The 24917-nt window shown below is 37.8% G+C and overlaps 1 protein-coding gene across 1 annotated transcript in view; it reads right to left on the bottom strand.

Annotated features, from left to right (window-relative positions):
- LOC128738916 (protein scalloped) overlaps positions 1-24917 on the bottom strand; it is a 459239-nt gene that overhangs the window by 413867 nt on the left and 20455 nt on the right. The window lies entirely within an intron of this gene.

Here is a 24917-nt window from a genome sequence, read left to right as displayed (position 1 = left end):
ACCACAAATGAAACAATAGGAGGACAAATCTCGTTTCCCATTCCCCCTGGCATTTATACACTGTCTCAAGAATTATGACAAGACGAAGTAAAGTGAGCGCAGCACGACGTGGGCGTTCGCGGTAGTCGACAGAAGCTTTGAACCACAGAGTCGCATCCGCCTCCTAAACCAGTATTTATTACGCCGAATCCATAGTCAAACCCCATAAACCGACCGTTACCAAGTGCCCCACAGTACCCGCAACCTGCAAAGATATAAAGCAGTCCCTCGAATAAGGCGGTTTCGAATAAGAGCGTTTCCAATAAGGACGGTCTCGAGTGATTCCATTAACGCGGTCGAACGTCCTTATTGGAGTCTACGTAGCATATGGGAATTGGCTTAATTGGTTCCAACGTGGAATAACTCGTGATGCTAACCGCTGAGCTATATCTTGCGCTGCTGACTATGTAGAAAGTTGCAGTCTTCGGGAAGGTTACCCAAATGACTGCCACCTTCAAGATGGTATGGAAAATAGCGCAGAACTAACGCACTACGTGGCGTTAGCGTATATGTAGCACAGTAGAATTTCGAATTTGGCAACAAATGCGTGTCGACTATGTTGCCAAATTGGAAACCGTGCCAAAATTGAGAATTTCATCGACTGCTAAAGTTGCAGTTTGCAATAAAATCCAAAAAATAAAAAAATATCCAAATACTGTGTTTTATTTTGATGCAACCTATCCATATGATTATTTTTCCAAAAAGCACAATTTGAAACGTTGTTGCAAACGATACTGCTCAGGAAATAAACATGTTTTCCCAAGTGCAATTCAAGAGAAAGAACAAACAATTATTGCCGATTTCAAGTTGTTTAGCCACAGATAAGTACTGGAACAAGTGTACTTTTACCTAATTATCTACAGGTGGCACTCAAGGGCCTGACTGATTTAGTATCACTTCACGCTTTCTGCCGTATGGCATTTTTTATTCGCTCGAAAACAACAAAGATATCATCGCCTTGAAAATTTTCCCTTTGCGGCTCCTAGTGACCTACTTAACGGCTGTCGCTGCGCTGCTGCTTTGAGAACTCGCAACGCAAATTCTTTCCCTTGCCGTAAGTAATTGATTTTATTTACGTCGCTTCATTTCATCGAACAAATTCCGAGGGTGAAACCGATATTTGACTCCCCCGTCCGTATTTCAGTTGGAAGAGAAAAAAGAAAAACCTTCAAAATGAAGAAATCAAATCCGCTAGACTACCATCACGACCCGGGCCGGGCCGGCAGGACGACGATTCGGACGATTTGAAGCTTGACGGCAGGTGTGCCGGCCGGTAGGAAAAATCCTCTTCATCTCAGGCCGGGCGCCGGGCGTGGGCAGATGGTGATGATCGGACGGATCCGGCGAAAAATACTCTGCAACCGAACGCAGAAGAATGTCAGCTATTTGGATGTCGGATCTATTTGGAAGTAAATTCCCCCCCTCCGGCAGGAAAAAATGGACGGGGGCAACCGATCCTGTTGCCCGTTAAATGTAATGTCATATAATTTAAATATTTTTCTTTGTGAATTAGGTCACGACGATAATTGTCTGCATAATAAATCTAAAACACTTAATGTTCGATTTATTGTGCTAGCTTCCTGCGGAAGAAAATATTTGCCAATTATTGAGTGCACACTTCTCAACCTTTGTGTTCATCGATTTCGACAACTTGCCGAAGTGTTTCGAATTCCAATTGGCACATGTAACCGATTATCCGCTCAGATGCGATGCTGCAAGTGCAACTTTTCTCCTTTTCCGAAACTAATCGATTCCTCCTATCCACATTCCCAGACCCGTCCCACGCCTCAATCCACTGTGGAACCGCCGCCGCCGGCCGTAAGAAGCTCGTAAGCCCAGCGAACAACAGCACATTTCCAGTGCCAAACTGAGCTGAACTTCTAAACTGTTCTTTATTGAATTTCACAAGACACAAACGCTTAACTTTCGACGACGGACTTTCTGGTGTTCGTTTTCCCATCGAATCACCCGTCCGTCCGTCCTCCCATCCTCATCGCCGCACACCATTAAGATTACCGCTTTCCGGGTCGGAAGGAAGCGGCAAACTTTCGCTCGAACAGCTCCGTGGTCTCCCTTTCTCCCGAGGACCGCGGACGACGTGGAGCGGAGTCTGCCGACAAGCTTAAAATTATATAGTCAACTTTTCACGCATTGGTTTTTCCTTGCCAACGGCGGACAAACGAGGGCCAAATGGTTTCGCCTGAAGGCGAAGAACGCAAAAAAAACGCAAAGTTTTCCAATCTAACCTAGAACGAACACACACACACGGACAGACGGACGGACGGACCCACCCACTGTCAGTGAGGCCCTGCACTTCGTCCAACAAAGTCCGAACGCTGATGCTGATGATGCGGTGAAAGTGCAGCATCCTTCTTCACAGACAGACGGGCCGACCGAAGGTTGCTCTTTTGCTGTTCGTTTCGGTCACCGGGTGACCGGATCGGATCGGACCGGACCGGACCGGACGACCGGCGGGATGGTCACAATCGTTTAGCTTCTTCTCAATCGGTAAATAAGTGGAAAGCATGAAGCACGAAGCAGCAGCTTCGAAGGGTTCGGAAAATTTTCCTTGCTTTCCACCGCCCCCCACTCGCTTTTGAACGGAGCGGATGATGTCAAGAATCTTTCCTTCTTTCTTTGGAAGGAAAGCGTCTTTCCTCCGGCAGCAGTTCAGTTCAGTTCAGTGGTGAAACGAGGAGAGTCTTCTCACAGACACAGAAGGCAAAGGATAAGTGGCAGATTATAAATTTGAAAAGCTTTATTATCCAGTTTTCGTCGGCTATCGAGCAGGCAGGCAGGCACACTAAACTCCGCTTTTTTCCGGAGGTTATTTCCTTCTTCTCAGCTGGACTTTTGGCGGCTCGAAAGGAAAACACCGAGCGCGTGGAGGCTTCCGGGAGGGTTGATCGATTTTCCGACAATAATGGCTTTTCGGGTCATCCGTTTCAGTTATACTTTCAGTTGCTGAGTGAAAATTACAATCATTATTGCTAGTAGCCTAGTACTTACTGAAACTGAGAAGTATAATTTGTAGTAAATTTACCTCAATAATGACAAATAGATGATAAGGCAGCAGAAAACAAAAGGAGCGCAAAATTCCACGTTCGAAACGTCAAATGTTAGGTTTAATATTTTACGGCTATCAATAAAAGAACGAACGAATAGTATAACTTGTGCACAAGTTCGTCAGCCGGCCATAAAAACTGGCCGGCCGACTGAAGCCGAGAGGAAAATTTTACGATTACGACTAACTACGGCGGCGACGCTGCGTTGCTGCGACCTGCCAGCCAGCCAGCACCTGACCAACTTCTGGCGGAAGTTGGTTTTACGATTGGCACACGCGGACGCGGTATCGCAGCCCACACGTGTCCTGTCTGACCGTCAACCTTTAAATGCAAAACAACATTTATAAATTAAGGAGAAAAAACTTAAAGACCTAATAACTACATAATAAAGGGTTTCACCAAAGAAAATGTTGATGAAGTTTTTCATCAAACTTCTAATTTCAAATCTTTCACTTTGAATAACTAATACTACGAATTTATCCGCAATTTTATAGATTTAATAATTTTCTACGGATTCACGGATCAAGTGCCAAAAATAGTTCCAGTCATAAATTGAATTTCAAGTTTAACCTCAAGTCCAATTCAAGCCTTATTTCAAATCCTAGTTCGATTTTAATTTCATGCCCAATTTCACCACTGATTTGTCCAATTTTAAATAGAATTCCAAATACAATTTCAAGTGCAATTTCGGTTGCTATTTTAGGTTCAATTTTAAGTCTAATTTAAAATCCAATTTCAACTTTGATTTTAGATGAAACTTCATCACAATGTCAAGTTCATTTTATGTCCAATTTTAAATCTTTCCAAGTACAACTTCAAGTCCAGCTCCAAAACCCGTTTCAAGACCAATTCAAAACCAATCTTTTGATGATAAAATTTTCATCATAACATTGTTGTTCATAACTGGTTGTTCTTGAATTTTATAACCGAACTAAACAGCATAGAGTTTCGTATGAAAATGGAAGTAAATTTTCTTAGCATTTTCACCGCAGACTCACAGAGACGGTCGTCCATTCAGTCCTGCTGCTCTCCAGAAAAATAAGCAAGAAAGGAAAAATGAGATAGAAGAAGAAAAACCGGAAAAGAGCATCAAGAAAAACGCATGTTAGAACTGAACAAACGGGATAGAAAAGAGAAACACGTGCGAGATAGAAAAAGAACAAAAACTAGAATAAAAAGAATAAAAAGAAAATAAAACCAAATGCATAAAATGGGCATTAAAACGAGGCATAACAAACAGAAAAGTGTAAAATGAGAAAAATGAGATAAAAGACAGATAAACGTTCAAAAACGAGGAAAACGAAAAAAGATGAACAGAAATCGAAAAAAACGGGATAAGAAAGCGAAAAAAACACACGCTTTTTACATAGTTTTTTTACGTGGTTTGTTGCGACTATTTTTAAGTGAATTTCGGAATTTAGACGGTTTCGACTTACGGGGAACTTATCCTGCGCGTAAAAACGACTATAACGGGAGCAAGAAAGCCAAGAGTAGAAAACAAAGTAAGAGAAAAAATTAAACGGAAGAAAAACGGATCAGAAGAAGAAGAGAAAGAGAGAACAACAGGTAAACAGAATGGACAGAAATAGGAAAAACAAGTGAAAAAGGAAGAAAAAACGAGACAAATCGAGGAAACCGGTACAGAAAAAGAAAAAAAACGTGACAGAAAAGGCAGCAAAACGGGAGAGAAAAGGAAGGAAAACGAGACGAGAAATGGGAACCGAAACAGAAAACAAGTGAAACCAAAAGAAAAAAGAATAGCGAGAGAAGAAAAGAAAATCTGATAGAGGAAACGAGTAAAACGGGAAAACAAGATCAAACGAAATATAAAAGGAGAGATATAAAGAGAAAAGGAAGAGAAAAGAACAGTTATTTTCCAAATAGTTAAAGAAAAAGGTAAAACTGCAGGGAAAAAGAGAAAAAACAAGAAAAAATGGAAAAACAGAGAGCAAAGGCAAAAAAGGAAGCCAAAAAGAGAATAAATGTTGCAGAAAAGAAGGAAAATCGGGGCATCTAAAAGAACAACAGACGAAAACAAAAAACGAGACAAAAAGAAAATAAAAACAGTTAAAAATACGTAAACTGCAAACTAAAACAAGGAAAAGGGAAGTGAAAAAGGTGGAAAATGGAAAAAAAATAACAAAAAACGAATGAAAAACAAGAACCAAAGCAAGATTGAAGATAAGAAAATATGGGACACAAAACGAAAAAAATCGGAACAATGAAACGGGAATTGCAGAACAAAAAAAGGATAAACTATAGAACAATAGGAAAAATGTAAAGAAATCTATGTAAAATAAAAGCAAAAACCAGAGAAGAACGACACAGAAAAGGAGAAAGAACCAAACAAAAAGTGGAAAAACTGGTCTGGCAAAGCGAAAAATACGGAACAGAAAAAGGTAAAACGTGTGAGATGTGTAAGACGAAAATTTCCAATCCTAATTTTTTAGTAAGCCTTCGTATCAAATTTCGTGTCCATGTCTTATTACTGATTTATCTAAATACAAATTTTAAACTCTGATTTCAATTCTAATTGTTTGTACCAATTGAATTATAATTTCATTTCCGAAATCTAACCTAAAGTCCAATTTAAATCCAATTTACGTCAAATTTCGAGTCCAAATGTAATCCAATGTCAATTTCAAGAAAGCAAAGCTTAGCTGAAAAGACGTCAAAAAAATAACAGTAAGATGACGAAAAGACAGCAAATTGACGACAGAAAGACGACGAAGAGATGGGAAAAACACAGCGAAAAGCCAATGTAGAGATTAAAGAGTGACAGCAAGCATGGAATGAATGAAGCAATGAAAAAAGATGACAAAAACACGATGAAAAGATGCCGAAAAAACACCCCAAAGCGACAAAAAATGCCAAGACAATATTTAACGATGAAAAGACGCTAATCAGCAAAACAACGACAAGAAATATCACAAAAATTACAAATGACAACAGGAAGACGTCATTAAGATCAATGAAAACGGTAAACGATAAAAAATGACAACCAATTGCTGAAATGAGCCAAAAACCAATAAGATAACCAGAATGCACTAAAAGGCCAAAATTGATTTCAAACACGGAAAAAATGTAGAAAAAGTCATTCGAAATCGCAAATAAAAGACATCAGAATGATGATGAAAAGATGATGGAAAAACAACATGAACACAACGAAACAGCGACAAAAAAACGCCGGAAAAGTAATAAAAAGATGTTGAAAAAGCTAACACAACAACAAGTTACGCCAAAGATAAGATATTTAAAAACAAAAGACACCATCAAAAGTTCAAAGTGATCAAAAGACAGACGCTCAAACAGTAACAAAAAACACTAAATCTATACCTATAAAAATGGATTTCTGTCTGTCTGTCTGTCGGGATGTTCCTTATAGAATCGAAAACTACTGAACCAATCGGCGTGAAAATTTGTATGTAGAGGTTTTTGGGGCCAGGGAATGTTATTATGATGGTTAGAGACCCCTCCCCCCACAAAAATCGGGGGCTCCAATACAAATGAAACACAAATTTCTGCATAACTCGAGAACTAATCAAGCAAATGGAACAAAATTTGGCATGTGGGTGTTTTTGGAGACAAGAATTTTTTCTATGGAGAATTGAGACCCTTCCCTCTTTAGAAGGAGTATTATGACTCCTCTCCCCTTCAAGAGGGGGGCTCCCATGTAAATGAAATACAAATTTCCTCATAACTTCAAAACTAATCAAGCAAATAGAACCAAATTTAGCATTGTGTTTTTGAAGGCAATTTTTTTTTCTATAGTGAATTATGATCCCTCCCCCTTTCAACAGTGGGGGGGCTCCTATATAAATAAAATACGAATATCCTCATAACTCTAGAACTAATCAAGCAAATGGAACCAAATTTGGCATGTAAGGGGTTTTGGAGGCAGACATTTTTTATGATGGTTTTAGACCGCTTACCCCTGTGTTAAGAGGATAAGGGCTCTCATACAAATAAAACAGAAATTTTTGCGTAACTCAAAAACTAATCGAACTCGAGAAATTTTAGACTCTTTCATAAAACATTAGTCAATAACAAGACCACCAGAAACTATCAATAGTAACATTAGATGAGACGGACACAGGCCTGCGAGTGTTGCCGGCGACCTGCCGTCGGAAGCGCCGGCCGAAGCACCGGCCACTGCGGGGGCTGGGGGCAGCCCCCCGTAGAGATCACCTCTATCTAGGTTTATTTATTTTCCTAGATCTACTGATCTCTATTACTTTCCTTCAGTTGGGTCACCCGGGCGAAATGGTACTTTCTACGAAAAGATTTTTCGTGAAATTTTACATCCCGCTTAAGGTTTTTCGCGAAATGGTATTCTGCGAAACTCTATATTTCGCGTTATAGTCAACCGAGAATTGGTATTCGGCGAAATGGTTTGTAATGATGGCGAATATTTAAATGCTATCCGCTTTATTTTATCACGCTAAACAATGGGGATAGTTGATTTTTATTTTACTGTGAGGAAAATTTGTATATTAAAACACCCATGAACTCCTCAGAAACTTGCAAAACTCGAGATTGTGATAAAGGTCATCCGAGATTCAGGATTTATGTACAACACAGTTGAATTTGTGGCAATACGAAGTTTGTCGGGTCAGCTAGTAAATAATATAAATAAGATTAACTTAAAGACATCAAGAAGAATGAACAAAAAGACACCAAGCAGGATAAAAAAAGCAGGAAAGAACCCCAAAAAGATGACAAAGAAACAGAACAAGAAATGCCAAATGAAACAATATAAAACACCATCGGTTATTATCCAATAACGCCGAGAAAGACGATGAAAAAACGCCAAAAAGACAACAATAACGTCGAAAAAGGATAACAAAAACAGCAAAAACTTTAAAGAACGGGAAGAGAAACGGAAACGGAAACGTACGTTAAAATAGACGATAAAAAATTATAAAAGGGTGACGGACAGAAGCCGATAAAACAAGACACAACGGAAAAAACCTGATTTAATCCACCTAGTGGTGAAAGGAACCTTTGTTATACGGTCTTACGTGCTATTTGAGATGGAAATCGACACGTCTTCGGAAAATAATTATTGTATTGGTTAAGATTGCATTGTGCGTTGGTTTACATAAAATTTTACAACATTGATCAGTTCAGGAAAGTTGGCAGTAGTGGTTTATTTCACTTATTTATGCGATTGGTTCATTTGATCAATGTTACCCCGTTTTACGGCACTTATAAATTTTGATAGTTCCTTTTCTTATGAATTTGCTGAGTAAGTTATTACTAATGTGGATTAGTGCATATAAAAGTAAATTGTAAGAGAAAATATTATTCTTTAACATTAGTAAAGGTTTAGTTTATGTGGTTTTGAACTTTGCATAATTTTCTGTTATGCCATTCTATTTGATTCAGATCAATAAAGTTTTCTTGAATAAATTTTGTCAATTTTTATTAACCTTCGGTTTTTTTGTATGCCAGAAGGGCATTGGGTTAAAAGGCCACTGCGACAGTCTTAATGATCATCTTTTGTGGCAGGCCCCGATTGCTGTACACAGTTTACGGACCGCTCATACCCATTGATGAAGTTGAGCGGGATAGTTGTAATCCTGTGCCCCAATTCGGTACTACATGGTTTATAAAGCCAATGACCGTTTTGGAATTTAGGCTCCATACCTGATATGGAGTAAGAAGGAAACTTCCGCAGAAGTCGTGCCTTGTCGGTATGTATGCAAGAGCTCCGCAATAGCAGAGCAGATGCGCTGAACTTTCAGGTTCAGAATTACATATCAGATCATTAGATCATAGACTAATGTAGTTAGTTCTCGAGATATGAGGAAACTTGTATTTCATTTGTATGGGGTCTCTAACTATCATAAGAACCTTCCGCGGCCCAGCATGCAAATCGGTTCAGTAGTTTTCGATTCTATAAGGAACATACAGACAGACAGATTGCGACAGACAGCAATTCATTTTTATATATATACTAGCTGTCCCGACAAACTTCGTATTGCCACAAATTAAGCTGTGTTGTACATAAATCCTGAATCTCGGATGACCTTTATCACAATCTCGAGTTTTGCAGGTTTCTGAGGAGTTAATGGGTGTTTTAATATACAAATTTTCCTCACAGTAAAATAGAAAACCACTCCCCCCATTGCTTAGCCTAATAAAATAAAGCGGAGGTCTCAAACCATCATAAAAACTACAAGGTATACAGCCCTAAGGGTTGTATGAAAGGGTGACGTAGGACTATATCAGATCAAGAGATCAAAGACTAATGTAAACTGCATTTCTGGCATATGTATGTTTATAATAATCTGTGAGTGCCACTGTTTAAGTGAATGTTTAAAAGGGAAAAGCGAAATATTCAGATTCAATTCTTCATTTAATGCAATGGTGGCTTTGATAATACGAGGACGAAGGTTCATAAGTACAACGCCTGCGACCTTTGAGACATAGAAATTTCTTTTAAAAATCACTTGTGTGCATCATAAAGGTTGAAAGGGTAATGAATTATTCTCCTACCACAGGGTTGAGGGGTATCAAAGCATCACAAAATAAATAAATTCAAAATAAATTCATGCCTCCAAAGAACCCCATACGCCAAATTTGGTGTCATTTGCTTGATTAGTTCTAAATTTATGAGGAAATTTGCATTTTATTTGTATGGGAGCCCCCCTTCTTAGAAGAAGAAGAGGTCTCAGTACACCATAGAAAAACATCTTGCCTCCAAAAACCCCCACAAGCCAATTTTGGTTCCTTTTGCTCAAATAGTTGTCGAGTTATGAGGAAATTTGAATATTATTTGTATGGATCCCCCCTCCTAAAGAGAGCAAGGGTCTCAATTTACCATAGAAAAAACTCTTACCTTCTGAAACCCCTGCATTTCAAATTTGGTTCCATTTGCTTGATTTGTTCTCGAGTTTTGAGGAAATTTGTATTTCATTTGTATAGGAGCCCCCCCCTCCTCTTACGCCCCTCTTGAATTTGCTCTCGTACCCCCCTAAAAAATTGCTGGTCATTTCATCTATCCAACGACACATAAATTGTTCAGTTTCGTTCAGTAGTTTATTAGCTATTAGCATTTAAAATCTTTCAATCAAACGTTACACTTCTATTTTCGTTTTCACAAAGTGCTACCCAGTCCCAGTATAGTAAACAAAGACGTAGTCCTACGTCAAAAAAAATTCTGCCTCCAAAACCTTCCACGTGCCAAATTTGGTTCCATTTGCTTGATTAGTTCTGGAATTATGAGGAAAATTGTATTTTATTTGTATGGGAAACCCCCTCCTAAAAAGATAAGGGGTCCTAATTCATCATGGAAATGGAAATTCTTGCCTCCAAAAACACCCACATGCCAAATATGGTTGCAATTGATTGATTAGTTCTCGAGTTATGAGGATATTTTTATTTCATTTGTATGGAAGCCCCCCCTCTTAAAGGGGAGAGGAGTCATAATTCTCCTTCCAAAGAGGAGAGGGGTCTCAATTTACCATAGAAAAAATTCTTGTCACCAACAACAACCACATGCCAAATTTTGTTGCATTTGCTTGATTAGTTCTCAAACTATGCAGAAATTTGTGTTTCATTTGTATGGGAGCCCCCCCTCTTAGTGGGGGGAGGGGTCTCTAACCATCATAAGAACCTTCCCTGGCCCCAAAAATCTCTACACGCAAGTTTTCACGCCGATTGGATCAATAGTTTTCGATTCTATAAGGAAAATCCCGACAGACAGACAGAAATTCATTTTTATATATAAGACTAGCTGACCCGACAAACTTCGTATTGCCAAAAAAAAACTGTGTTGTACATAAATCGTGAATCTCGAATGGCCTTTGTCACAATCTCGAGTTTTGCAAGTTTCTGGGGAGTTCATGGGTGTTTTAATATACAAATTTCCCTCACAGTAAAGTAGAAAACAACTGCCACAATTGCTTAGCCGGATAAAATAAAGCGGATATCATTTAAATATTCGCCATCATTACAAACCATTTCGCCGATCTCAAACCATCATTAAAAAAAATCCTGTCTCCAAAACCCCCACATGCCAAATTTGGTTCCATTTGATTTATTAGTTTTCGAGTTATGAGGAAATTTGTATTTCATTTGTGTAGGAGCCCCCCTCCTAAAGTGGGGAGGGGTCTCCATTCACCATAGAAAAAATTCTTGTCTCCAAAAACAACCACATGTAAAATTTTGTTCCATTTGCTTGATAAGTTCTCGAGTTATGCAGCAATTTGTGTTTCATTTGTATGGGAGCCCCCGCTCTTAGTGGGGGGAGGGGTCTCTAACCATCATAAGAACCTTCCCTGGTCCCAAAAACCCTATATGCAAATTTTCACGCCGATTGGTTCAGTAGTTTTCGATTCTATAAGGAACATAGGGACAGACAGACAGACAGACAGAAATCCATTTTTATAGGTATAGATTTCAAATCTGATTTCAAGCCGAATTTTACAAGCAATACCAGGCTAACTTGAAGTAAAATTTCAAGTTCAATTTTAAGTCATATTTCAAGTCAAATTTCATGTTTATCTTGAATTCAATTTGAATTCTAAATTTAAGTCGAATTTAATGTCCAATTTCAAGTTTAAATTTTGGTTCAATATGAAATCCAATGCCATGTCCATTTGACATTCAATTTCAAATGAAATTCAAAGTAAAATTTCGTGTCTAATTTCAAGTGCAATTGCAAATTACTATCTAAGTCCTATTTCATGTTCAGTTTCAGTGCATCAGAACGAAATAAGGAATACATGTAGCGAGTTCTTATATCTATCAATTTTGCATTAAGAAAATTTTGTCGTCAATTCTAGACGATGGTGTGCGGTATGTCGTGAGTTCAATTCCGACTGAAAGGGTACGGTTTTTGGAATTGAAAAAATGTGTGAAAATCTTTTTCTGTTGCTATTTGTAAATGTTCCCGATAAATAGTTATACTAATTTTGACAATAGGCCGGGAAAATGTCGATATAGCAGACAGAGTTAAAGAAGTTTTTGCTATATTTTAACAAAATTATAACAAAGTTTGTTGGAAATATCGTGACAAATTTAGATATAATTTTGTTCAAAACATAACAAACTTTGTTATATTTTTGCTATAACTGCTAAGCAGTTTTGTTAGAATTTGAGTTATTTTAACCACTTACAGTGGCTAATTTATAACAGCCGTTGTTAGCAAAAAATAACAGGATCAGTTATAATTTTGTTATGCCCTCCTGATCGGGTAGTCTATAGGTAGTCGAGTAATTCGGGTTCAAAATTAGGGTATTTTTTTATAATCAAAGTTCTACAGTTCCTAAACAAGCAAACATAGAGGTATGCTATATTCAGCAAAGTTGTGTATTTTTACTATTTGTACAACTTTGTAATACACGAAAAAGTCATCCAACTATTACAAAAAGGGCTAAAATAGAAAAAAACTAATTTTACAAATTCATATGCAACAAATAGGATTTTTCCATCGTCGCTGAAGAGAAGGTTACTGTCTTCAGCAAAATTTCTTGTAAAAATATGCTCTAAAACTTTGCAGAACACATCAATGTGTTATATTGAAATGTTAAAAGAACGAAAGTCGAAGGGAGACAAAACGAAGAACGAAAGACAAATTACTGAATGAAGAATACAAAGAGCCGGAAAAATGGAAAGACGAAACATAAAGGACGAAAGACATGAGATAAAAAATTAAAGACGAAAAACAGAACGACAACAAGAAGACGACAGAAGGTGACAGACGACAAATTAAGAGCAAAAACAGAAGGACAGTTAAAGATGAAAGATGGGGACTCGAAACGAAAGACGAATGATGAAAGATTAAGAAAGAAAGAAAGTGCTGGTGATGACATTTTGTCGCCCGGAAAAACCCGGATAATCGAGTCCGACCTGTCTTATTTGTGCCTTATTTGTTTATTATTTATACCATTTTACGTCAAATTAGAGTCGTTCAAGAGCCACTGTAAATTAGCCTAGATTTTTTTTAAAGTAAAGGGCAATTTCCTAAATTAATTTAGGACATTTAACCTTTTTTTCTAATTAGCAATATGCCGCTTCATGTACCGACCGACAGAGACCTTATGTCAGCCGCGAACAAGATTCAAATGTCAGAGGCGGCTATTGACCGTAGGGTGGACTCCCGATTCCTCAACCTAGTGAACACCTCCACACCGTGTTAGGAGCGGCTCACGACAGCGTGTGACCTGAATGATTAAAATTCGACTCGGCACATTCGGCATAGACCCAGCTAACAAACTAGAGCCCTAAAGTTTGCTTCGTGGCACTATCAGAGCTTGGTGGAACCTCCAACACGCCGGGAACGGGATTTGTAGTGTTGGTCAGAATGCACATGTTACATAATGGACTGGAAGATGGGCAACGAGTGGGTGTATCTTTTGAGAATAAATAGTTGTTTCTTCAACTTCAGATTATCTATTAGACAATAGATCTAAACTGTTCTTTTCAATTTGAAACTTAAGAATTATGAATATTGATAAATGAAGATAAAGTTGTTCAACGATGAACGGTAGGTATGGGCCATAAACTTTGAGTGCAAAATTCAGTTGTTTTGCACTTCAAGTAGTGCAGAAGACTCATACAGTCGGAACAACGGAGAAGAGCCTGCTCTGGTAAGGCCGTCGTTAAATGCAACACTTAATGACTATATTTTACGGTTTCCACCGTAAAATCAGTATAAATTCATCGTCAATTTTGACGGCGACTAATAATGGATTGCCTACTCGTGAAAACAAAAGCATGACTGTGACTGACAAATAAAGACGAATTCTAATTCATTGTTACGTAACGGTGAGTGCAAAACCCATCGTCGATGGGTCCGTGTCCATGTGTCCACACCGGCGATTACCTTCGAATGTGCTAATTTCATAACTAAAACAAACGATTGCATCCGATGGAACAGTTTGTTTGCTGTTTGCTGAAAGCCGAAACTTGATTCATGGTGCCACCATGTTTGGTGGTGCGGCTATTCTTGGTTCAGTCAGTGTGTTTTTGTTTTTATTTTGCCGACACAACACATATTAAGCTAAATTCTAAGCTCATCATCTGATGAGCTGTCGCCGAACGCTGATGGCATGAGACACGTTCGGTGTTCCGGCACTAACATCCGAGCAGCACTTACTGCTGGACGATCCCGAGCGTGAAGCTCGAATAGCCTTGAAGTGACGGAAAGAGCACACAAAATGTAAATATTTATAAATTGTATAGTTTTGAGCTGATTTTGAAAACTTCTTATTTTTAGTCGAAAGATGTTCGTGATGAAATATCAAATTATTATTAAATTGAAGAACCTTCATTGTGGGTACACAATCGAATCTTAAAATGCAATAACCAACATATTCAATGTTGTTTGAAACAGTTACATGCCTAACCGTCCCGGATCAATGGATGCACATTGACGGACGTGGCACAACCTGCAGTCACTTTTGTTTTATTGTTTTTATTTTCACTAACCACCAGTAGGTAAGTCGCGAGTTGCGCAAACCATCGTTCTTTTAGGCCAGCTCCAAGGCTCCAGTGTTTGGCCATTGCACATTCATCCATGATTTGCTTTCTCCCCTGTCCCTCGCTTTTGGTTCGTCACCGGAAATGCATTCTATAGACATGCGAATAATGTATCTTACGTTTGCGTTGGAATGCTCGGGCTAGGGGCGCAGCATGGTAATGCCATACCAAAAAGCCCAAGTGCATAATTACCTGGAAAGTGTCTTTCGCTTTGGCAGCTTAGTTCGATGTTTCAATGAAGTGGGAACTTTGCACGTCAAGGTTCAGAAACTTACACAGCCCAAAGACATTGTGCAATCAGGCCGATAGATGGAAATCGAAGAGTCAAAAATTCGAAAAGTTGAAATGCCAAAAGGCTGTTAAGTCGCAAAGTTCAAAGTCCATAACCCGACAAGATGGAAAGTTACAAATTCGTAAAGTTGAAAGTCAAATGTTAATCTAAAAATCCGAAAATCGCAAATTCGTAAATATGAGAAATCAAGATGTCGAAAAGATGAAAGTCAAATGTCCATGATCAAGAGGTCAAAAGTTAAACGGATAAAAAATCAAAAAGTTGAAAACCAATTGCACAATGTCTTTGGGCTGTGTAAGTTTCTGAACCTTGACGTGCAAAGTTCCCACTTCATTGAAACATCGAACTAAGCTGCCTAAGCGAAAGACAGGTAATTATGTACTTGGGCTTTTTGGTATGACATTACCATGCTGCGCCCCAAGCCCGGGCATTAAACTTCTTGCATTTCTATATTTTTACTTTTCTGATATTCCGTTTTTAGATTTTTAGTTTGGTTTTCAACTTTTTGATTTTTTTATCCGTTTAACTTTTGACCTCTTGATCATGGACATTTGACTTTCATCTTTTCGACATCTTGATTTCTCATATTTACGAATTTGCGATTTTCGGATTTTTAGATTAACATTTGACTTTCAACTTTACGAATTTGTAACTTTCCATTTTGTCGGGTTTTGGACTTTGAACTTTGCGACTTAACAGCCTTTTGGCATCTCAACTTTTCGAATTTTTGACTCTTCGATTTCCATCTATCGGCCTCTATCGATTCCGGCCTTGTTTTTCCTTTTGAAGTTTACCCTTTGACTTTCGATTGGACTTTCAACTTTTCCGTTTTTCGACTTCCCGATTTTTCGATTCTTTAGAACTTTCTACTTTTCAACATTCCGACTTACCGTGTTGTCGATTTTAAATTTAAATTCTATTTAAATTTATTTTAAATTCTAAGAAACTTATTTTAAACTTCTTCTAGATTTTGTAGATTTCTTTTAGACCTTTTTTCGACATCTTTTGTATCTCTTTTAGACTTCTAGGGTTAAAACCTATTTTAGATTTCTTTTCGGCTACTTTTAGACTTTTTGTAGGCTGCTTTAAGACTTGCTTTAGATCTCTTTTAGATTTTTTTAGGCTCCATTAAGCTTTCTTTAGACCTTTGTAGACTGGTTTTAGACTCTTTTCAGGCTTCCGTAAGAAGACTTCTTTTGCCCTTCTAACAGAATTTCTTACACCGGATTTTAACAGAACATCCTTATAACTGTGCTAAACCGTTAATTAGAAATGGCAATTGGCAATTTTTTGACGTAGGACTAAGTCTTTCAGGAAGGTAGCTGGTATAGGGGGTCATTCCAAGGAATCGAAAAATGCGAGCTTCACGAAAAATGAAAAATTTTGAGCGCTAATAGCTAAGCGGTTTCCCAATCGATTTTAAATATTTTTGCACCAATCGATCGGAAAATCTTCTACGCATCTACGCGAATAAAGAAAATTATTGATTTTTAAGATTTTTAAAACTGTTGAAAAATTGGAAATAATGGAGGCTTGTTAATCTAGAAACCCTAGCTTCGTGATTGGTTTTTGGAAATGACGTCATCAAAGTGGTAATGCGTTTTCACGCTTCGGCTTATAATTCAGTCAATTCCTAATAGATTTCCAAGCTATTTACCCCAATAGATCGCTAAATCGAATTGGAAAATATAGAAAAATAGTGATTTTCAATGCACGCTATTGAAAAATTGAAAATAACTCAAACTCGGTAGTTAGACAGCAGTTTGTTCAACTCTTCGTCGAGGTATAAATTCTCGCTTCGTGATTGGTTGGAATAATTTACAATTATTTTCGAATAAGTTTTGATACAAATCAGGAACCAACGAGAAAGTTGATGGAAAATTCCATTTAATTCTACTAAAACAAAATTACAAGAGAATTAAATGTAATCCTACCCTTTCTCGTTGATTGCTAATTGACTTTATAATTCCTTATTGTGATTTACCACCAACGGCAACACAAGCGGTGCCGCAGTACTTATAATTTCAATAATCGTCACATTGAAAACTTGTCTACCGTGAACAAGTGATAGCAATTAAAACCAAGTTAACACCAAATTAAATACTTTTGACCGCGGCAAATGCGCAGGAAAACGCATTAAAACTAAACCCACTTAGGGCTTAGGCTTAGGGAACTTAGGGCCTTTCACTAGGTTTTCTTTACCAACACAAATCTATCCATCACCAATGCTACAGTAATGCGTAGCGTAATTTTTCTTTGGCAGCAAAAGGTGAACGGTTCACTGGTAACTTTGCTCTTTTGTTCAGACTGAGATTGAAATGCCCCATTTTCTTCAACGTAGATGATGGAATGACGGACCACGAAAAATAGGTGGAACCGATTCGTGTCGCTTGCTCTGGTACATAACACGAGGTAAGCCAGCGAACAGCGAATTATTCAAACGTTAGCTGAGCGACTGCCAACATCTTACTGGCATGTCTGGATGCGACACAGGAGAAAGCATCAAGGGCAAACGAAAAGCTGCTGAGGAAAGGAATAGGGATCGGTACTCCAATTTGCCGAAAAGAAAATTACGTTAAGTGCGTTGGTGCAAGTTTATTGCAAGCTGGAGTTATGATAATCAAGCAATCGGTTCTTTTAAGAACCACACAACAATTGAAGAGCTTATTATATTTTCTTGTCCAGTTAATACGATAATAACACAGGCAACGAGGGAAAAGTTAAATTTTTCTCCGTTGCGGACGACCAACAACTGGCGGGAATAAGTTTTCTGGTCACGGACGACATTTTCTACCACTTCCAAAAAGTCTGCAGCTTGTAAATCAGTGTTCTTCTTTTGTGAGTCGCAAAAAAGTTTTGCGTAAAATTTTCAGCTTTTTGATAACTAGCTCATACCGTGTACCGATTACCAGAGAAAAAGCACTATTCAACGTAGAAACAGATCAATTTTCATGATATACTAGAGGACCCGGCGCGCTTTGCTACGCCATTCCAAAAAGGAGGTAGATGCATAATGCTGAAGATTTGCTTAATTGTAATCTTGCAACCAAGAGCTTTCTTTTGGCAAACCAAGATATTCCTAATTCATACCGCAAATTTCTAATCCCATGTAACAATTTGGGTTTTTTTACCAACCCTTAAAATGATAATGTTGGCAAAATCGCAATAAAATATCAGTGCAGTTCGTTTGAAATCAGTTGAAAACTGGTCAGAAACCATGGACTTAGAGAAATCAGTTTTGTTCCAAATTAACTCTATATTTTAGTACGGAAGGCAAGGTGGTATTGGTAATGCCTAATGGTTCATCTAATGTTTTTGTCGCCCCAGAGGGGGAATGGGTCACAAACTACCAAAGAAAAAAATACTTACCTTCAAAAATGTGGACATGTGGGAGACCGCATTTGTTTCCATCTACTTGATTATTTCTCGAGTTTTGCAGAAATTTGAGTTTCATTTGCATGAGAGCCCCCATTCCAGAGGGGAGAGGGGTCTCAATCCGCCATAGAAAAAAAAATTGCCTCCAAAAACCTTAGGTTGCCAAATTTGGCTCCATTTGCTTGATTAGTTCCCGAGTTATGCAGAAATCTGTGCTTCTTTTGTATGGAGCCACCCTTTCTAGAAGTGGAAGGGGGGGGGGGGGTGAACCACCGTAGAAAAGAATTCTGTCTCTAGAAACCCCCACACGCTAAATTGGTTCTATTTGCTTGATTGCTTCCCAAGTTATGCTGAAATTTGTGTTTCATTTGTATGGTAAACCCCCGCCCCGCCTTCTAGAGGGAGGTGGGGTCTTAAACCACCATAGAAGAAAATTCTGCCTCCAGTAACCCCCCTCATGGTTTCATTTGCTTGACTAATAGTCGAGTTATGAAGAAATTTTTGTTTTATTTGCATGAGAGCCCCCCCTTTTAGAGGAAGGAGGGGTCTCCATTCATCATAGAAAAAATTTCTGCTTCCAATAACCTTCACATGCCAAATTTGTTTCCATTCGCATAATTAGTTCCCGAGCTATGCAGAAATTTGTGTTTCATTTGCATGGAGCCCCCTATTCTAGTGTGGGGAGGAGTCTCAAACCATCATATAAAAAAATCCTGCCTCTAGAAACCCCCACATTGCGAATTTGGTTCCATTTGCTTGATTAATAGTCGAGTTATGCGGAAATTTTTGTTTTATTTGTATGGGAGCCCCCCCTCTTAGAGGCAGCAAGGGTCTCAATCCACAATAAAAAAAATTCTGCCTCTAAAAACCTTTACATGCCAAATTTGGTTCTATTTGCTTCATTAGTTTTCGAGTTATGCAGAAATTTGTGTTTCATTTGTATGGGAGCCCCCCTTTCTAATGGGGGGAGGGGCGTCAAACCATGCTAACAACATTCCTCACATCATACGCAATGTGTATGCCAAGTTTCATCAAAATCCGTCGAGTAGTTTGCGAGTCTATACCGGACACACGAACAGCATTTCATTTTTATATATATAGATTGTTTGGTTTAGTGTGACTGATTCATTTTAAGAAAATAGATTCAATCAATTCATAGAAATAACTCATAAACCTGTTGAGGATTGAATGTATACAATGTTCCTACTATAATAAACGTTACGTACAACGCATGTAGCATGTATACATGAAGAATCGTATTATTGCATACATGGATACATCCTACTATCGCTACAAAGAGACTTACGTAGTCCTACGTCACCTATGCGGTCGTGTCTTGTGCATAACTCCTCTGATTTTTCAAAGTCGGAAAATTTATTGCCAAACAACCGTTGAAAATATGGCGTTTTTTCCAATTTCGAGTACCCAGCAGTTCTGCTGGTGTCAATTTATATTTTGTTAAATGTTGACAAAAAATAACTGGTAAATTAAACTCGATGGCATTGAAAATATCAATCGGTCATATCGGTCAGTTTGAAGGTACTTTTCTTTTGCATCACCTTAAATTGACTTCTTGTGCATGATGTAGCACTGATTGTACCTGAAGCATCCGTCTCTCTTGACTAAGGAGGAGTTCAAACTTTTATCAGCACATGCTTCTTATCCGAGAAATATACATTTTGTGTTATAGTAGCCTGGATAATTCTTATGTTTAGTTAAAATTTGTTTTTCACTTGTATGAGAGCGCCACCACCTTCCAGAGGAGAGAGGTGTCTCGAACCATCAAAAGAACGTCCCCCGGCCCCAAAAACCCCTGCATGCAGATTTTCACGCCGGTTCAGTGATTTCCGAGTCAAAAGGGGTCATACAGACAGACAGAAATATTTTTTTATAGGTGTAGAGATGTTTTTAACCATCTGGTCATTCACCTGGACTCTCTATGTTTTGTCACTTGTCTCGTCTTTTTGTCTCGTTTTCAATCGCGCTTGTCTTTCTATTTTTTTTTCTTTTTCTGATTATTTTTTTGTCTTTCGTGTTTTTATAGCGATTTTCCTCTTTTCCTATCCTTTTTTTGTTATCATTTTCTGTTCAGTTTTTCGTCTTTTTCTATTCCGTTTTTTCAGTCCCGATTTTCTGCTGTTTGTCTCGATTTTTCTCTTTTTCTGTCCGTTATTTTCTTCTTCTCTATCGTTTATCTGTTCGGACAACAAGTCCTTTCCATTACACTTTGTTTTGATCCCGGCTGTTTTTCTGTCTCGATGTTTCTCTTTTTCTCATTTTTTTCTTTTTTTCTGTCCCGTCGTTTTTCTTCTTCTCTTGTGCTGTGTTTCCTTCTTTCAATCCTATTTTCATTTTCTCTGTCCCGTTTTCGTCTTTGCTCCTCCTTTTTGAACTTTTTCTATTTCTTTCCTTTTTTTCCTGTACCATTTTTTACTATTCCCGTTTCGTTTCTTCATTTTTTCAGTCATGTTTCTTCACTTTTGTCTCATTTTTATTCTCATTTTCTTCCGTTTTTTTGCTTTTCTATACCACTTTTCCTAGTTTTTTTTTATAGGGGATTGTCCCCTGTTGTAAAACGGCCCCGGTTTTGAAACATCCATCGTTTTTGACGTGTTTATTAAACTAGCACTACCAAATTACTACCAACGGCTCGTCTCATTGTACTCTACTTTTTGAGTAAACAACAATCAAAATACAGCTTTTAGAATGTTTTGTAGGAAATGTGTTCGAAAAACCTACTCGAAAAAGTATTATGGAATTTTTTGGGATTGATTTTTAGTCTATCAAATAAAATAAAAAAAGGCAGTAAAATTCATATAACCTTAGTTTTGACCCTCTATTTCATTACACAGACAAATTTTAAGTGAAATAATTTACTCAAAAAATTTTACATAAATTTTTACAAACTCGTCGTTCGCCCCGGTTGTGAAACAGTGAAGTTCTCCGGTTATGAAAAAATCAGAAAAACGATTGTTCAATACTTTAATGATCACAAACATTTTCAACACACTTTTCAGCCACATGAGAGCCAAATCCGCATATTTGAAATCTCGAACTTTCTCTTTTTACATACATTGATTATAATTTAGATTTAGATGATTAAATTAAGAAACTGATAAATTACTTTGCATTTAAGGTGTTTTCCGTTAATAAATGAATGTAATGTTTTATTTTCATTTCATATTTCTTTATTTTCTTTTTTATTTTTACTTTCTTTTATGGATTTTTCGAAGTGTTTCACAACCGGGGACACTTTGTTTTTGGTCAAAAAGTTCTATGTCTCCCAACTTCGCTATAACTTTTTTGTTTCGAGCAAAAAATATATGCTGTCTTTAGCAAAAACATACGTAAGTCTTCAAGCTTTCAAATGCTTTCAAAAGATATGGAATTAAATAATCCGTTCAAAAGCTATGACCAAACATCAAAACCTGTTTCATAACCGGGGACATTCCCCTACTTTTCCTGTTTGTCCTTTCATTTTTCTCCTTTTCCCTTGCGATTTCTATCTAATTTTTCTATTTTTATTTTTTTATCTAATTGTTACTCTTTTCGTCTCGCCTTTCTTGAATGCTTTGACACTTGTTTTAGACTTTATTTGACTCTTAGACTTTGGTTTGACTCTTGTTAGGGTTCATTTAGATATCTCTTTTAAACTTTTTATAGACTTTTCCGGACTTCTTTTAGACTATATTTAGACTTTTTCAGATGTGTTCTAGATTTTTTTTTACTTTTTAGGTTTCGTTTTTTAGGTTTGGACTTCTTTTATACTCCTTTTAGATTTTTTGAGATTGTCTTAAACTCGTTTAAGACTTCTTCTAGGATTCTTTTAGACTTTTTAGTAGTTTAAAAGAATTATTTCAGAACTTCTTTTAGACTGAAGTCGTCTTCTAGATTTGTATTAGAAATGTTTTAGACTTTATGTACACTGTTATTACGCTTCTTTCAGATCTCTTTTACTGTCTTTCAAAATTCTTTTAGATTGTTTGGAGTTTGTTTTGATTTAGTTCTTTTAGAATTCTCTTGGCCTTCTTTAAAAGAGTTTTTAAACTTGTTTTAAGCTTTTGATAGACTTTTATTACACTTTTTTAGCCTTTTGATTCATTTGGATCTTTTATACACTTCCTTTTAACTTCCGTTGGATTTTTGCTAGGCTTCTTTTAGAATTCTTTTAAATCTCGTCCGGGCTTTCTTTAGACCTATATTTAAACCTCCATTCGACTTCTTTAAGGCTTCATTCAGCCTTCTATTAGATATCTGTTTCAGACTTAATAGACTCTATAGAGTTAGTTTTTATCTACAATAGTGTTAAAGAATGTATAGTTTTATCCTATACTAGCTGATTGCCCGATCTCACTCGGGGCCTCTTTGTCACTCAGTCACTTGTACATCTGGTTTTACTCTTATTATGCAAGTAACAAAGCCCGTTTTTTTCATTTGAATATGTCTACTCCCTTTGTCAGTTCCTCTCACGTTGTCCCCCAACCACTTATAAATCTGTCTTCTCGGTAATCCCTATAAAGTGAGCCAAAGCCTTTTTTACGTTTTTGAATCTCCCCCTTTTTAATGGCCACTGTCTTCCCCCTTCCAGAAATAAAACAACTTGTACAACTGCTATCGTTCCAAATGCAAGAAAAACGCACCCCTTTACCCATTTGAACCTTTCTCTCCTCTTGTAAGAGACCGTCTCCCTATTTTGTCAACCCCCCGACTTAAAAGAATCATGACAAAAACGTGTGTTTTACAAACACCGTTTGATGAAGAACAGTCCAGAAGTTCCGGAGCTATGGTGGAACATGCATGTCGGTTCCTTCCCAGTCAGCTCCCCCTTCTGTCGCGTAGCTAATTATGCATCGGTTTGCTCAATGAAAATCGCTATAATGGAAACTAAACAAACGTTTATTTACCATATATTCATCCTCGGTGGAATCCTCTTCTTTTCTCAAAGTCAGTTGTAAAACTTCAATCAGTTTCAATGCAAGGGAAAAGCCCCTTTTACTTATTTAGTTCTCTTCCACCTTGTTAGGCATGCCCCCCTTTTGTCGACTTCCCAGTGCTGATTCTCTAATGTCAAGCAACATTTGTGCCAAGTTTGATAAAGAATTGTTCAGGCATTTCGGAGTTATGGCATTTCCCCTGTTATGAACCCCATCGCCCTGTTATGAGCCCCCCTCTTTTGTCAACCCCCTGAGTTGTGATTTCCTTATGCCAAGGAACATGCGTGCCAAGTTGGATGAAGAACCATTCTGGTGTTTCGCGCAGTTACGGCCTCCCTCCCTGTCATGAACCTCCACCCACCCCGCCACCCCTCCTCTTCTTGTCAACCCTTCAGTGTTGATTCCCTTATGTCAAGGAACATGTATGCCAAGTTTGGTGAAGAACCGTCCAGGCATTTCGGAGTTATGGACCTCCCACTTTTATCAACCCCGCAGTCCTGTTTCTCTTACATCAAGGAACATGTGCGCCAAGTTTGGCAGAGATCGGTCAAGGCGTTCTGGAGTTATGGTGGAACATACAAACATACTCACGCTCACTTTTATATATACAGTAGTAACCCGATTTTGTCACGTTTTGTACCCGATTTTGTCACGTTTTGTACCCGATTTTGTCACGCTTTTGATGTGTCCAACTGAACTGCTTTTCTGCTTAGATTTCATGTGTTATTGCTTTAAGAATGTATACTGTGCAGTAGCCTAGCAGTAATTGGACTCTTAGAGAGAAAAAGGAGGGATGAGCTGTGCATTTTAGTACTAGTTCTACGGGAGGAAGCGTGTTGGAAAATGCATAATAAAAATATATGCAGCTCGACGTACGACATTGGCCTGAAAAGCTAGTCATCGCATATTCGAATCTCGCCTGGGAAAGACTGTTAGTCACAAAGATCGTAGTACGCGCCCCGCAATTGACCTGTGCTAACAGTTGGCTGTGTAGTCTGTCGAACAATAAATCGGAGGCTTAAATTTCGGAAGAAAGCGAAATACACTCAAGTCTTTCTTTGCACAAAGGTATCAAAACACGCAATTGGTCAGTACAGATGACAGGCACTGTAACAGCGATAGTGATGATGAAGAAGTTTCAAATACACTTTGAAACTTGTACACCTTGAACTGCTGCCAATTAGATTTCATGCAAAAGAAGGATTTACTTATTCTGGATAAGTAAATTGAACTAGGCCACATTAAAGCCCACCGAGTAACAACTTTCAATGAAAGTGTTTCGGCAGGGGGTCGTGCAGGATCAGGCTAATTTGTTTAGCATTTTGTAGTATTTTTGTTGTACTTTCACATGGGTAATAAATGGCTTGCACGTTTTTGTATGTTTGGAAGTTATTGCTACTGAAAGTTGCTTGATTTTTACTAGAAAATTTGAATTTTCTTCTCAAATATTGACGATAGCAAGTTACTATATTCTAGAAAAGTATGTAATTTGACTGTAAATCATTGTCAAACTTGTCAAATGTCTTAAAACACTGTGGAAAGAACTGTGTTCAAAAAGTTAATTATCGTAAAGTTTCCACAAATATTGTTTCTTATCTCCACAACTATAATATCTAGAAAGTTACTTTCTTTGGTAAAGTTTTCTATAATAATCTTCTCAAAAATTTTGTAGAACACTGGGCCGTATTAATAAAACAGTTTACTTTGCTTTTCCCGTTAAAT

This window comes from Sabethes cyaneus, chromosome 1, assembly GCF_943734655.1.
Source record: "Sabethes cyaneus chromosome 1, idSabCyanKW18_F2, whole genome shotgun sequence".
Classification (NCBI taxonomy): domain Eukaryota; kingdom Metazoa; phylum Arthropoda; class Insecta; order Diptera; family Culicidae; genus Sabethes; species Sabethes cyaneus.
Note: the sequence above shows the minus strand (reverse complement) of the source record. Positions and strands in the feature narration are given on the sequence as shown.